The sequence below is a fragment of the Vanessa cardui genome, chromosome 18 (assembly GCF_905220365.1).
Source record: "Vanessa cardui chromosome 18, ilVanCard2.1, whole genome shotgun sequence".
Lineage (NCBI taxonomy): Eukaryota > Metazoa > Arthropoda > Insecta > Lepidoptera > Nymphalidae > Vanessa > Vanessa cardui.
The window spans coordinates 11,372,432-11,387,082 of record NC_061140.1 but is presented as its reverse complement, the minus strand read 5'-3'; positions in this window follow the sequence as shown (position 1 = coordinate 11,387,082).

Genomic DNA, 14,651 nt, shown 5'->3' with positions numbered 1-14,651 from the left:
TAATCATTAAAGGCTGTATAACTTCTAGCTGTTGAGTTATATTCAATCACAGAATTATATGAATGTAATGAATACTTTTTGGTTTGACATTTTTATAAATAAAAGTAGAAATAGAATATTATTGAATTTGATATGGGAATTGTTAATATGGGTTTAAATACGGAAGATAAGGGATGATTGCAACTTGTAACGAAAACTGTAAAAGTAAATTTTGTAAACCATATTAAATATTGTTAATTATTTGATGGTCCCGTTTATCTGAAGCTGGGTCTACACTATTTTATGTTCTCTAGGAATCAACGAGTTAAAGTCATTTTATTAAGAACAATGAGACAAAAAATATGTGTAAATAAATGTTCAAAATCTTCAATAGTTGTATTTAAATATTATAGATTTTATCGAATTTATAACAATAATAAATATTATTGCCTCAGTAAAAATACTAAGCTCTTACTCATACTTAAATTTAAGTCTTATACTAGATTGTCAATCATTTTGAGTTAAAACACAATATTTGAACAAATGATTGAAAAAAATAAGAATGTGAAAGTGCGTGTAGTAAGATGTCGAGATGTCGTTTATTTTGTGACTAGCTTCTAGTTTAACTTCGAACTGTTATTGTTTCAGGTACAATAAAATACAACTACCATTATGGTGTGCAACAGCCACAGAGAAAGACAAAGACTCCTTGGCAATACCTCAGCTTGACACATTTGACACAATAGTCTTTTCTAGAATCATTTTGCGATTGCATGAACTTATACAATTGTTATTTTACAGATTAAAGAACATAGTTATTTTATTTTCCTTTAGCACTCATCAATATGTTGATATGAGGCCAATGTCAAAATCAAAATTTATTATTCTATACATGTTATATGATTTGCAATTTCTAAAAAGGTATATTAGTTAAAATCTTGTTATTAAAATTAAAATCTCTCTTATTTAACCTTAAGTTACGAGCCCACTAAACGTCACATGTATTCATTATTGAGTAATTCTATTTCGAAATTTTAAAAGATTGCGATATACTTTTATGTAAACGAGGAAGAAAAATGGCCCAAGAACAGATCAGTCCTGGCTGACCCCTACGCTAAAAGTTAGACTGACTGCCTCTTAGCGCCAATCTTCCTTGGAAATCTTTGATTGGTTTTCCGTCATGCGATTTTATGAAGCAGCGTACTGAAAAGCTCAAATAAAAGTTCCTTTCCTAATAATTGAGAGTAGGGCTTATAATCTGCCTTAGCATTGTTGGTTATACGCGCAACTAACTTTGAAGTGTTTACTTTATCTTGGTTAACACTTAAAATACAATTACGGCAAATTCTAAATGTTTAATTATTTAATATACAGGTAAATATGAGTGGGATACGTTGTGGCATCACAATCTATATTAGTATCACGTGCGCAGCAAACAAGGAGTATTGTGTTTATTCCGCTTTATGAGGTTTTTTATGGCCCAAGTAACGAGTCGGTTTATAGCTGGCCGACATTTTGAATAATTTATGTTTTTGCCTGATTGGAGAGTAAATGATTTGAAAACAAATGCGAAATAAAAACATTTGCTCGTTTTTTCTGTTACTTAGTCACTCTAATTTTAAAGTATGAAGTTTGTTTTTAGTTCAGTAGTTCGGGTGGCAAAATAAAATGATGTTTTACAATGATCCTCCAATCTTAATCTTTTGTTACTATAACCGCAATCATCCAATTGTTTTATAATGACAGCTCAATCATTTTTAAAATAAGATATAGTGTTTTATGATAGTATTAAATGCTATGCCCTATAAAATAATATTTAACAATCTTTATTAACATAAGAATTAACAACATTAAATGCTTAAATATATATATACAAATATGAACTAAAACTAGTTACTGTATAAATCTTGACCGCGTGGAATGGTGGCAAGAATGCTAGCAGCATTTCCCCGTTGAATCGCAATTCCGATCCTCTGGGCAAAAAACGAACCAGCCCTCCTGTCACCAGTGGAGGCAATGAGGCGAGGTGTTATACTTTTTATATTAATTACAGTTGTACAAATTATTGATCAATTACTTACAATAATAAAATTGAATAGCCCCTGCTATATGCATAATATGTGATAGAATCAAATGTCTACGCCGTATCGGAGGCTAGGGTGCTCTGTAACATTTGTTAACATGCAGAGTTCAAACTTCATACCAATTCAAGATATTTTCTAAATACAAGTTTAAATGAATATTTTATTTATAACTGGTATGTATTAAACTTCAAGGTAAATATTTTTCTATAGTTCTATTTATAAATAAATATCATATCATATTTATCTGATGATGACACATTTATATGCAAATTTAGATTTCGAATTCTTATTTCATTAAAACGAACTTTGTTTGAAACAATAAAATATTTTTAAGATAAAAATAAAAATAATCCATTTGAATGATCAATTCAAGGAGTGTTTTATTGATTTGATATCGGAACGCGTATTTTAAAAGTATTATGTTTTGACAAACGCTTCTAAGTACTAACGTAACTCGTTTCCAATGACCTACATTTTATTATTTATATAAGGAACATTTGTGTTTGTAAGTATCCTTAGTACAATTAAACGTTTTAAAGAACATCATTTATGCTGTTGCATAATCTGTGTGACTTTCTATTTCATTTAAAAAGCATTTAATTATCAATTCAAGGTTTTTATAGGTGAAAGTAATTTCCGTTGCAATTAAGAGGTAAATATTGTCTCATCATTACAGAGTTCTTAAACTTCTCGTTGGCAAATTAATAATGGTATATCAATCATCACAATTTGACATTATAAATTGAGTTTTGTAATGTTTCGGTTTTATGTAAAAATCACGAATCCGATTGGAACTTATATATTGTTTTTGTTTATACTTTCAGCTCGAAGATATCTTATATACTTAGTATGTTCATGTATATATTTTGAGAACCAGCTTCCTGTGGAAACAAAGCCAAAGAGGGCCGGTCTCTGCGCTTTCAGCCTTAGAAGTAAAAAACATAGAAGATACTCAATAACCTTAAACATAAGTTTGTAGGTTTTAAAATGTGTGCAGAACAGTCAAAGACGACACCCAATTTTAATGTTAAAGAAAAACTGATAATATAACATCTACGACGAGGTAGCTAAGTTTTGTAATCATTAGAAATATATCAGATACGAATTGATGAGAAACTTTTCAGTAATCCTTAATAAAAGATTATTATTTAGAATTGTTAAACTAGAACATGCACGTTTACTGTACGAACATTAGTATATAATAATTATTATATAACTTGCTGCACCTTTCGTAGATTCCCCTGATTCTACTCTTGACTATCGAGGTCTCAAATTGCCGTTGTTAATATCATGTTTTATTATAATTACCTATATAACTTTGTTCAAATAATTATGTTCATATAACACATACAGTAAAGAAAACATGCATTAAACAGGTACGTTTTTAACTATTTTTTAGCAAGTATCCATTTTGGAAACTGGTACAATCATAATAATAAAATCTTATTTATTCAACAAATTATTTTTTTTTATACCGTACTTATATATCGAGAAATCTGTAATTATTTAATGAAGTCCAAAAAAGGAATATATTTTATACGAATATTGAGTCCGATTAAGGATCTCATTTAATCGTTTGCAATTTACTCGTATTTAACAAAATAGAAATTTCTTATTAATTACTGTAGATTATCCTCAACCATATAAAGGTAAGCAAAAAAATGCGTACTGATATTATTTGCAGCAATTAGCGTAGCATCTAATGCGATATCCTAATAAGTGTATTGTACGCCATACGGCGTGGAGTCCAGTGTATATGTACGTACGGTCGGGAAGCGACTGGCGCCGGACGGCGGCGCGACGTCGCGGCGCCTCTGCCCTCGGGCTGGGGCGCTCCTAACTCTTTGAACTCGCAAAATTTTCGCATATAAAATACCTACTTCTATTAAAATTCTGTTAATAAACTTGAATGAATATATTTATCACAGCTATAGCCCAATCAATTCAGGAGATAATTAAAATTTTGATACTTGTTTTTTTCGTAATTGTCAGAATTTTTTAATACCATGAGCAAACTGACAACCTATGTTTTGTGTGATCAACCCTATCTATAGCCATTTACATTGTAAGAAATATAAATAACTTCCTCTACATTCAATTCGCAAACTATTGAGGTCAGTGATTGTTTTGGATTAATCTCCATCAGATAAAAATAAACAGGTCTGTAAATGCCATACAGTAGTATTAGTTATATAGTTGAACATCAAAAATAGGAACAAAACTCTTAAATAAAAAAGTATTCGTCTCCGTAACTGCAACAAATGGTAGGGGAAAGTTACCCTATGGAAAAGTCACAAGCTTAATTTCGTCGGGGTCGCTCTATGTAATCGAGCCGCAGATACATTATTTATTATATACCTTATACATTCATAAATCTTCTTATGAAACTAATGCCTATGTTATTATAGTACTTTAAATTTGTATAATTATATAAACTACCTAAATATATATGATATATACTTTTATTTACCGTTTCTATAATAAAATTCGCCAGACATTTTAACTTTGCCGTTTCAAAAATCAAGTCATTAGTACAAATACATAATTACAATTGGCAAAGAAGGCATATTATTCAACACAAGATAACATTGCTAGATGATGAAAAAGGAGTGTGGAATTAATAATTGTTGATTTCCAGGCAGGATATATAATATACATATATAGTTGTATATAACTAACATCACTTTGTATGTATAAATGACTAGAATAACTAAGTTAGTAAATACTAAGTTTCTTGTCGATTCTTCTCAGTAAGAGAAGAATCGACTAGCCTTGAGTGAATATAGTCTTTTTAACAGACTATATTCACTCAATATAGTCTGTTAAATGACGATTCAAAAGTGCTGATAAAAGCCTACCTTATTAACGTATAATTTGATTTTGATGTTTTTGATTCTTTCTTTGTGCGAGTCTGTGTGGGTATGTTAGAACATTAAATCTAAGCTTTATAACATTAAATGTTTAAATATATACAAATATGAACTAAAACTAGTTTTTAAACTTTATTGTATTGTAATGACGCTTCCTACAATTTGTTCTCAACTTGGTTTTATTATTGTAAAGTATACGATTGATGACTTTTTAAGGTGTCTAAAAGAGTTTATCATTATATTCTAACCTGTGAACTTGCAAAATATTCATGAAGATCTGCATTTACACCTTCTTGTCACTTCGAGAGCTATTATTAAATTGTTTATTATCTGTATTTGTTATTTTATCATAAGATGTGCACCAAGGGTTGCATTGCATATATTTATTAGTGTTATGCATAATTTAAAATACTTTTATTATGTTGGTAATTTTATAGTTTTCCAGATGATAATATTGCATTATAATTGGAAGGAACTGGATAATTTTCTCAAGTAATGTATGCAGTCTGCCTTCTTCCTCTTACTTGATCACTTGTAACCAACGTGAGAAATGCGTTAGGTGTCATTCAAGCCTTCATTGTGGTAACTTAACTCACATTTTATTATCTTCTGATAATGGAAAATTCTAAAGCATATGTCATAAAGTACATTTTGATTTATAACACGCTGAAGCAAAGATATATTTAATATGAAGTTTTAAAAACTTAGTACCTCATAAAGTCATTTGATTTAAGAGGCAGATGCTAGATGTGATGTTCTTACTAGAGACACAACCTATAGCTTTACTAAGTGCCTATCAACAAGTAAGGCTTTTTAATTAAAGCAATTTTTTTTTAATTGTTGTTTACGAAAAATATTGGACATAATATTAAAAAAAAAAACAACAATATTGTATTTGCCTTTTCGCGTGAGTTGTAGTACCTAAATGAAAGAGCATTAACATCCCTTATTATTTATATTATATATCTTTACGTAAGTTACAAATAACATGTACTATCCTTCAGTTTTATTTTTCACTTAAAATTGTCATTAGCATTAACCCTTTATCACCTGGCCACCGATACTACTAACTGTAAAAATAATAATCATCGAATTTTAAATTATTACCAACGGCCATCCATTGACATTATACTCACCGAAAAAAAAAAACATTATGTATCTACAAGTATCTTTACAGGATTACTAGTCTAAGCGTTAGTCATTCGGCCAATTCAGGAGTGTTGCAATTTTTAAATAGCCTGAATTAACTGAAAGAAGTCTCGCCTGCGCCGGCGTCGCTGTCAGGCTGACTCACACGACCGTGGCGCCATCTGATTTATGTGACCACTCGCGAAACTACGCATTTGGAATATACACACACTATTTTTGGAAACTATACCTAGTAACGATGACTTTTTAACAATATTGTAAACTTTTCACCAAACATTTTGTAAATATGTTTAATTAAAATCGTTTATAAAATATGCTCTTAGGAAAAATGTAGGGCAATATAAAGGGAGGAAAAAAGGGAGGAGAAAGAAATAATCTATTAGAACATAAACCGAAAAGAACCGGATACGAAGTAACTTATCGTGAAGTTTCTTCGCGGTCAATGCAGTTTCATAAAATACATCAATTTCTCAGTAAAAGTCTCACGATGCAAAAACCGAATCGAAACGCAACTAGACATCGATCCAAATTCTCCGAACGAGTACTACCCCAAAAAACAAAAAAGGTTTCTGTCGAATTTTTTTGTCTTCATTTTTCCTTTTAAAAATATTAAGCACATTTTTATATACTTGTTCTTCCTGTTCGGGTATAATATACAGCGTATTTTATTTTTTAATTAATTTTACCGAATTATTTTTGAAACGAATCAGTTTCGATTTTCAGAGTGTATAAATCTTTTTTCATTATATATACCAACCATTGACATGAGTGTTGCAAGAAATATTAACCATTCCTTACATCGCCAATGCGCCACCAACCTGGGAGCTAAAATATTATGTCTCTTTGACATCGCCAATGCAGATTGGTGCGCTAATATATTATTTTCTTGTGTCTGCTATACTGGTTCAAGCACCCCCAAACCATAAAAATACTAAGTATTGCTGTTTGGCGGTAGATATGTGGTACTTACCCTGAAGGATTTTATTACAAAGTGTTTTAAGCCTGTTGTTAAATAAATACATTTTAAATTATATTATAAATAAAAAAATTGATACATTATTATAATTTTGAAATAGATTAATACTTTATGAAAATTGAACTAAACTAACTAAAATTGAACTGAAATACAGTTATCTTTTTCCAAAATAAAACTTAGTAGATTCTAATATCTAATCTAATTTAAAGAAACCTATATAAATCTATAATACACGAAATAGTACGATATCGTAGGGTATACCTATATGTATATTAATTTGAATTTTCCAAAATGACTTTAGATTTCTAGCCAAGAAAATCAAATATTTGGTATTTGAAATTAATTATTTTATAAGCTTAATAGGTCGATGACGGTCATGAAATAGTGTTTATTTTAATAATTGCTTGCAGCACAAACCTAAAGCCCTTTGATGATCATTTCTGGATTTAGATATTGTCACTCGGAGAGGCACCTTTACATCACCGTTTATAATTACAGTTGCTTATTCATCTTAGTACCGGAATAGCAACGTATAATGTTTGGCTGTCAAATAATTTGGGATGAATATGTGACACGAACACTCCTAAGACTTTAGGAATTAAAATGTAATGTATTTATTCTTTGGAAGTAATAATTCCGCGAATCTAGTTTGAATATTTAATACTAATTAAAAATATGTTATAATATGATTGCATCAGTTCTGTTTCTTAAATAATTCTATAGTACTCGCATCGGCCGTGCGTACTCGCTACGGGATATAAATAAGTTGCAAAGGAACCATTTTATTGGCAACATGTGTCCACGAATACACTTACCTTTGAACGGAGAGTCGTGGAAGTGGTTTCCTAAGGATTTTATTTCGCTGATGGACACATTGTAATCATTTAAACTTTACAAAATAAAAAAAATATATAACAAGCATACAATGACAAATATGGCCCAGTGGTTAGAGCGCGTGCATCTTAACCGATGATTCCGGGTTCAAACCCAGGCAAGCACTACTGAATATTCATGTGCTTTATTTATGTTTATAATTCATCTAATGCTCGTTGGTGATCCTTCACCGCGTGAGGAAACCTGCATGTCTCAAATTTCTTAGAAATTCTACCACGCGTGTATTCCACCAACCCGTGTTGGTACAGCGTAGTGGAGTATGTTCCAAACCAGCTCTTAAAAGGCAGAGGAGGCCTAACAACATTAAATTTACAGGTAAATTTAATGTTGTACTTGTTGTTGTTGTAAGCATACAATATAAAATTTTCTCTACCAAAGTTTGTGGATAAAATTGGAAGTACTTATAACACTTTCATCTCCATTTACAAATGACTTCTTTATCATGTTTGTATAGAGTCCCCCGGCATAGAGCCTACTCTAACATATTCGACTAGCATACTATTAAATATTCTGATCAGAACAATGAGAATATGAGCTATAAAATTACACTTCTTTTACTTAATATTCCTATTATTAATTGTTTCCCATAAAAATATAAATGGTCCAGAATATCAATATAATAAGTAACTTATATTTAAAATAAACTGCATCTGTGATACGGTTACATGACAGGTTTCCATGATTAAATGCACATTGACGACGTTAGAAATGGTTAATATTTCCTGCTGTCCCAATATTTATGCATGATCTGTGGTAATCACTTGTTATAAGGTGGCCTATAATTCCTATAAAGAAAAATAAAACGCTGTTTACATCTTTAAATATAATGCTTAGTCAGATACTGCAAATTAGGTCAACAAAAAAAGCCACAGTACTCATTTTATATAAATAGATTTTCTCTAAAAACACTCATGCTCATTGTCTAATGATAATCACAATACGACCGGTGAAAGATCTCGTGAAGATCCCACATCTTTTCGTGTACAAACTCACGTAGCTTAATTCCTAAATCCAATCTGCAACTCTGCACCAGAAATGTACGGTGACCAACACCGGGATCCGATTCCAGGACCTTATTATCTGTAATCATCTAATGGCAACACTGAACACTTTAAAGATGATTATTATTATATTTTCTAGAGTGGAGACCATCATCATCATCATCAGCCCGTTTTTGTCCACTGCTGGACATAGGCCTCTCCAAGTGCACGCCACTGTGGTCTTTCTCCGGCTACTCGCATCCGGCTCCTGCCTGCCGCCTTGCGTATGTCGTCACTCCACCGTGCCTGAGGACGTCCTACACTACGTTTGCCGTGACGCGGTCTCCACTCTAGAATTATTAAACAGTATAAACTATTTAAGTAAAAGACATATAAGAAGGGCAAAATATGTAAAATATTTTTACAGAAAACAAGAAAAAATATTATCATTATAATTGCAACTTAACGTTGCAAAGCTTTGTGGCTGTGATAAAATTGGCCATTCACTCGACTCGATGTTGAGGGTTATGGTCCTTGACGCGTTGCGCTTGTATGCCATAATGTTTAGTACTTAAATAAAAATAAAAATATAGTTCATATTAAGATACCTACACAATCTTTACATAGTATAAAAAAGTCGCTTACCGGTGTTTGTCTATATGTATGCTTACAACAACAACAATAACAGCCTGTAAATTTCCCACTGCTATAGGAACATATCCCACCAAGCTGTTCCAATGCGGGTTGGTGGAATACATATGTAGAACTTCTATGAAATTAGACGTATGCAGGTTTCCTCACGATGTTTTCCTTCACCGAGCACGAGATGAATTATAAACACAAATTAGGCACATGAATTTTCAGCGGTGCTTGCCTGGGTTTCAACCCGCAATCATTTCTGACCACTGGGCCATCTCGGCTCATTTATGTATGCTTAGATCTTTAAAATTACACAACGGATTTTTATGCGTTTTTAATAGATAGTGATTCGAGGGTATTTGTATATAATACACGGACAGAATAGTAAAGAAACGCTGACAATTTTAGAAGTTTCTAACCTGATGTCGTAAATAAACAAAATCTATATATGTACTATAATTAGTATAAGTATTGCACCGTCGTGTCGTGGAGTACATTTATATAAAACGATAATATTTAAAACATAGATTACAATGTGTTAGATATGTCAAAAAAAATAAAAATATATACGTTCTCATTTCACTTCTAGTTTGAGATATGTTCTGTGCTCAAACCCTTTGTCCAGTAACACATCTTAATTAGACTTTTGTTTCATTTTGCAGTTTAGCGTGTAAGCGTGTTATTGATGCGATGGCTTCTCTTGCAGTTCACATTCGAACTGAACCGATTTATTTCTCTTTTTCTTTGAATTTTGTTTCGAGATAAACATAAAGGTGTAACGGTTTATTATGTATTATTTATTATAGATTATGTATATATTATCTTAAAATAAATAAAAAAATATGTCAGTGTGAGCCTCGTCTCCCAAGAAGACGAATGAAATCCGGCGAAGATCTGCTGATGTTTAGTATAAAATATAAAACGCCAAAATGTTTAATATATAACGTAAAAAAACCGTTTAAAAAGACACGGGCATTTGTAAGCCTGTGGATGTTGTAAAATAAATTAAAAAAAAAAAACATAAAGGTGTATTCGATGCGTCTCATTACAGATTGTCATGCTGTTATATGTCAATTACAAACGATACATATTGACAATAATTCAGTAAGATACGTTACAGGCGTAAACGTTAGCAGCAGTATCGTTACATAGATAATCGTTGAACGCTAATTCGAATTTATTATTCGTCGAAATTAAGTTTTTTTTTTTTTTTTAAATGTTTGTCACTTCTGACATATTCAAAACAGATTATATACATGCAAATCTATATTAATACGTAAGAAGAGGTTTTATTATGTTCTCTAACTGAAAAACCTACTAAACCTATATACTTACGTAAATTATATTGATGCAGCGTTTCGGAGAAGGTTTTGGATAACTGCCGAGGGTTATGTGTGCTTATATATTGCCAGTTCTAACGGACGATTAATATTTCAAATTGTTCATAAAATATTTTTTAAATACATTGCTGCTAGTCGAATAATTTGAAATGTACCCTTAATAAGGTAAGACTTCACTAGATTAAAAATGTTTCCTTCCTCGTCACAGTGTTTTGTTATTGGATCTGGTTATTTGGATCCATCAGAGGAAAACGTGGGTTAATACATCGAAATATTGTTACAAAAATATACACAAATTTGCCGACACATTTTGAAAAAAAGTAGCATACGTCCTTTCTTGGAGTTCAAGTTTGCTTCATGTCATCAAATTCGGTTCAGCGGTTTGGTCGTGAAAGAACGACAGACAGATAGACAGGCAGAATTACTCGCATTCAAAATATTATTATAGAATATAGATAACTGATACATTAAGATTCATTGTAAGGATTGCAATTGAAAATTACAAATTTTCTCGTAATATAAGAATTTGATTATTGGACACCAGATGTAAGAATTCAATACGAAGCATTTTAAAGTTTGTTCATTTATTGACAAACAGTCTCATGTAAATATGTTTGGCACTTGATGGTAGGGCTTTGTGCAAGCCCGCCTGGGTAGATACCAGCCACTCATCAGATATTCTACCGCGAAACAACAGTACTCAGTATTGTTGAGTCCCGGTTTGAAGTGTGATCGAGCTAGTGTAACTATACACAAGGGACATACATCTAAGTTTCCAAATTCTGTGGCGCATTGGTGATGTAAAGAATGATTAATATTTCTAACAACGCGATTGTCTATGACCGGTGGTGACCCCTTACCATCACGTGACCTCTTCGTTCGTACACCTACTGTTATTATAGAAAAAAAAATTAAATACAATTACAGAAAGTTTTGTAAAGGATTATGTTATTAGATCGAGGAACCCCAAATGTATAAAAATAAGCAAGTCAAGGGCAGGCAGTCTCACGCGCCTAATGTTCCACATCTACCCACTACAAATTACCTGATCGAATAATCGGAGGGTACGTTTTTTTGTAAAGTTAATTGGAATTCGATGCAGTTTTATGATTATTTTTGGCTCGGCTCCCCTAATGCATCCATTAATTACGATGATAGATTACAGGAATTATATTTCTTATCAATATATGTGTTTAAAACTAGTTGCGCTCGCGACTTCGTGCGCATTTGAATTTAACAAAAAACAGTACTTGGAGATTGCGGGGTATTATCTATTTCATTGTTATTTTATATAGGAGTCATTTAGGCTTATTTTGTTTTAGGTAATTCTAAAAAATGTGGTATGTGCCAGTGTAAGTCCCGTCAAAATCGGCCTTGCAACTACAGTGATTAGCAGGAAAAAACAGACCTAAAATAAAAATGACAAAAAATGTTATAATGGTATATGTACCATGTACATACATATATATGTATTTAGTAAAAAGCGGTTATTTTAACCTTACAAACAGACACTCCGATTTTATTATATATATTATCTAGTTGAGTTTGACTGGGTTTAAATTGTTTTTTTCTTCACCAATATATATAATGTATACAATTTTAAACTAATAAAAAAAAGAAATGAACACACTTCTAGAAAGCTCTATTGCGTCACCTTTATTTATTTATTATGTTTCCACATTTCACGAGACCCTGGCAAAAGTCCATTGCCTGCTTTAATCATGTTTATTTGTCAAGACAATCTGAACTTTAATACGATTACAAAGCGCACAGTATTGCGTATAGCCTCGATTATATTTGCCAACAATTTCACAACATTTTCGCGGGAACAAGCAACACACTTCATTCATCACGTGTCGACTTCATTCAAAAGCTTACACTGATTTTAAGATTAATTTGTATCGATTTGAGGTGACGACAGATCGTAAAGCGGATTTAGTACACTTTAATATAACGCGCGATAATTAACAATATTTATTTTAATTATAGTTTTATTTGCCCCATAGACACTACGACCAATAAAACGGTTCATCTAAAAATAAGCATACTGATTTTTTGTTCACTAGTGAGTAGTAAGCCTTTGCAATAATCTATTAAGTTTTATGAAAACTAATTGTACCTGACACAGATAAAAAATAAAAGAAACTACATAATATATTTTATACGTACCTGTTATTTGTGAACGAAATTTATTTTTGCAAAATTTCAAATTATAACATATGATGCAAAATTTCTTATAAATGAATTGCGCCTTTTGTAATATATAAAATACATTTATATTTAGATAATTATATTTTTTTCGTTAGCGACAGTGATTTTATCGGTCGAAGAACAGTACACGTGCGGTATTGGCTGTAAGAGCTGGATAAGCGCCAACAGGATGACACACCATAGGAACCTGATGCTACACTTCCGTGGAAACGGGATTTAGCGGGGAAACCACTGTTACCATAGACAATGTTTTTTTTTTCTTAATTTTAATATAAGTTTAAGTTTAGATTACTTAAATATTATTCAGCCTAACTTGTGTATTTCTTTAAAAGGGTTCATTTTTAACAATGCGAAATAAAATTTAGTTTCTTTTTATGTTATCTTGTGTTTGTTTATTTTTTGTATGTTTTATGTCAGAATAATTTCACTTGTATTAATGTATTCAATTCAATTTAATACATAATTAATTATTCGTATCTCCTTTTTACTAATTTTATAATGATCCCATCGATGTCATAAAAATTAATTACATGTTTGTTTTTAATAAAAGATAATAGAATTTATCCTTTTTATGTTTTTTTTTTTACGTTTATTTTCGAAAGCCAGTATATTCAGTGGTGGTTGCATAGTTTTTAGTGCGAACATCGCTGGCAATTTGACAAAATGAGCAGACCTTGAAAAATTTATGGTCGCGCTCAATGTGATTCATGGAAAGGACTTATTGAAATTTTATTATTGTTTATTTAGCTGCATGGAGGTCAATTGGCGGACATCTCTAAAAAGAAATGCCAATTAATCAGTTTTATTTTTTTTATAATTTATTTCTTAGCGGAAAACCTCAGTGTTTAGTGGACTGCAATTAAGATCTAGAGGTTGTAGGTTGAAATTTCAGGAAGTTCTCAGATGCAATCTAAATTTTTGAAAGATAGCAACATTAACTTCCATGTAAGAAGTAACAGTTCGGCCGTGAAAATCTGACTCGTCGTATCAATGTTGTGAGTGAGCGAGTTATTGGTGCATTTATTTATTATAATATGCTCTGCGAAATTTAGTCATTCTCAAGAATAGTTGCCACTTTTAGATTTTTTTTTTATATGACGTAATTTATGACGGTGTCTACCTCAACAGTCAGAAGTCTTAACTACTATATAAAAGTATTTAAAATTATAAATTATAATTTTCCATACACAAAAATCGAAACTGGAGCTGTTTTTATAATTACCTGGAGAATCAACATTTAATTGGAACAAATAAAATAATTTCAAAGTATTTCTTTCTTAGCTTTTATTAATTGTTTACAAATTACTCAAATATAATGACTGACAGTGTATCAGCAATCCAATTAACGAGGTTAGGACGTTCATTATCATTAGCATATTACGGCACAATTTTAATAAATTCGATAAAGTAAAGTAGCGGTGCTAACCGGACTTGAAAAAAAGGTCTTCGTCATAAAAAATTTATTTTTTGAGTAAATTTATTTTTTCAAGCGGCACATCATAGCACATACTGGGCACATTTCAGCACAT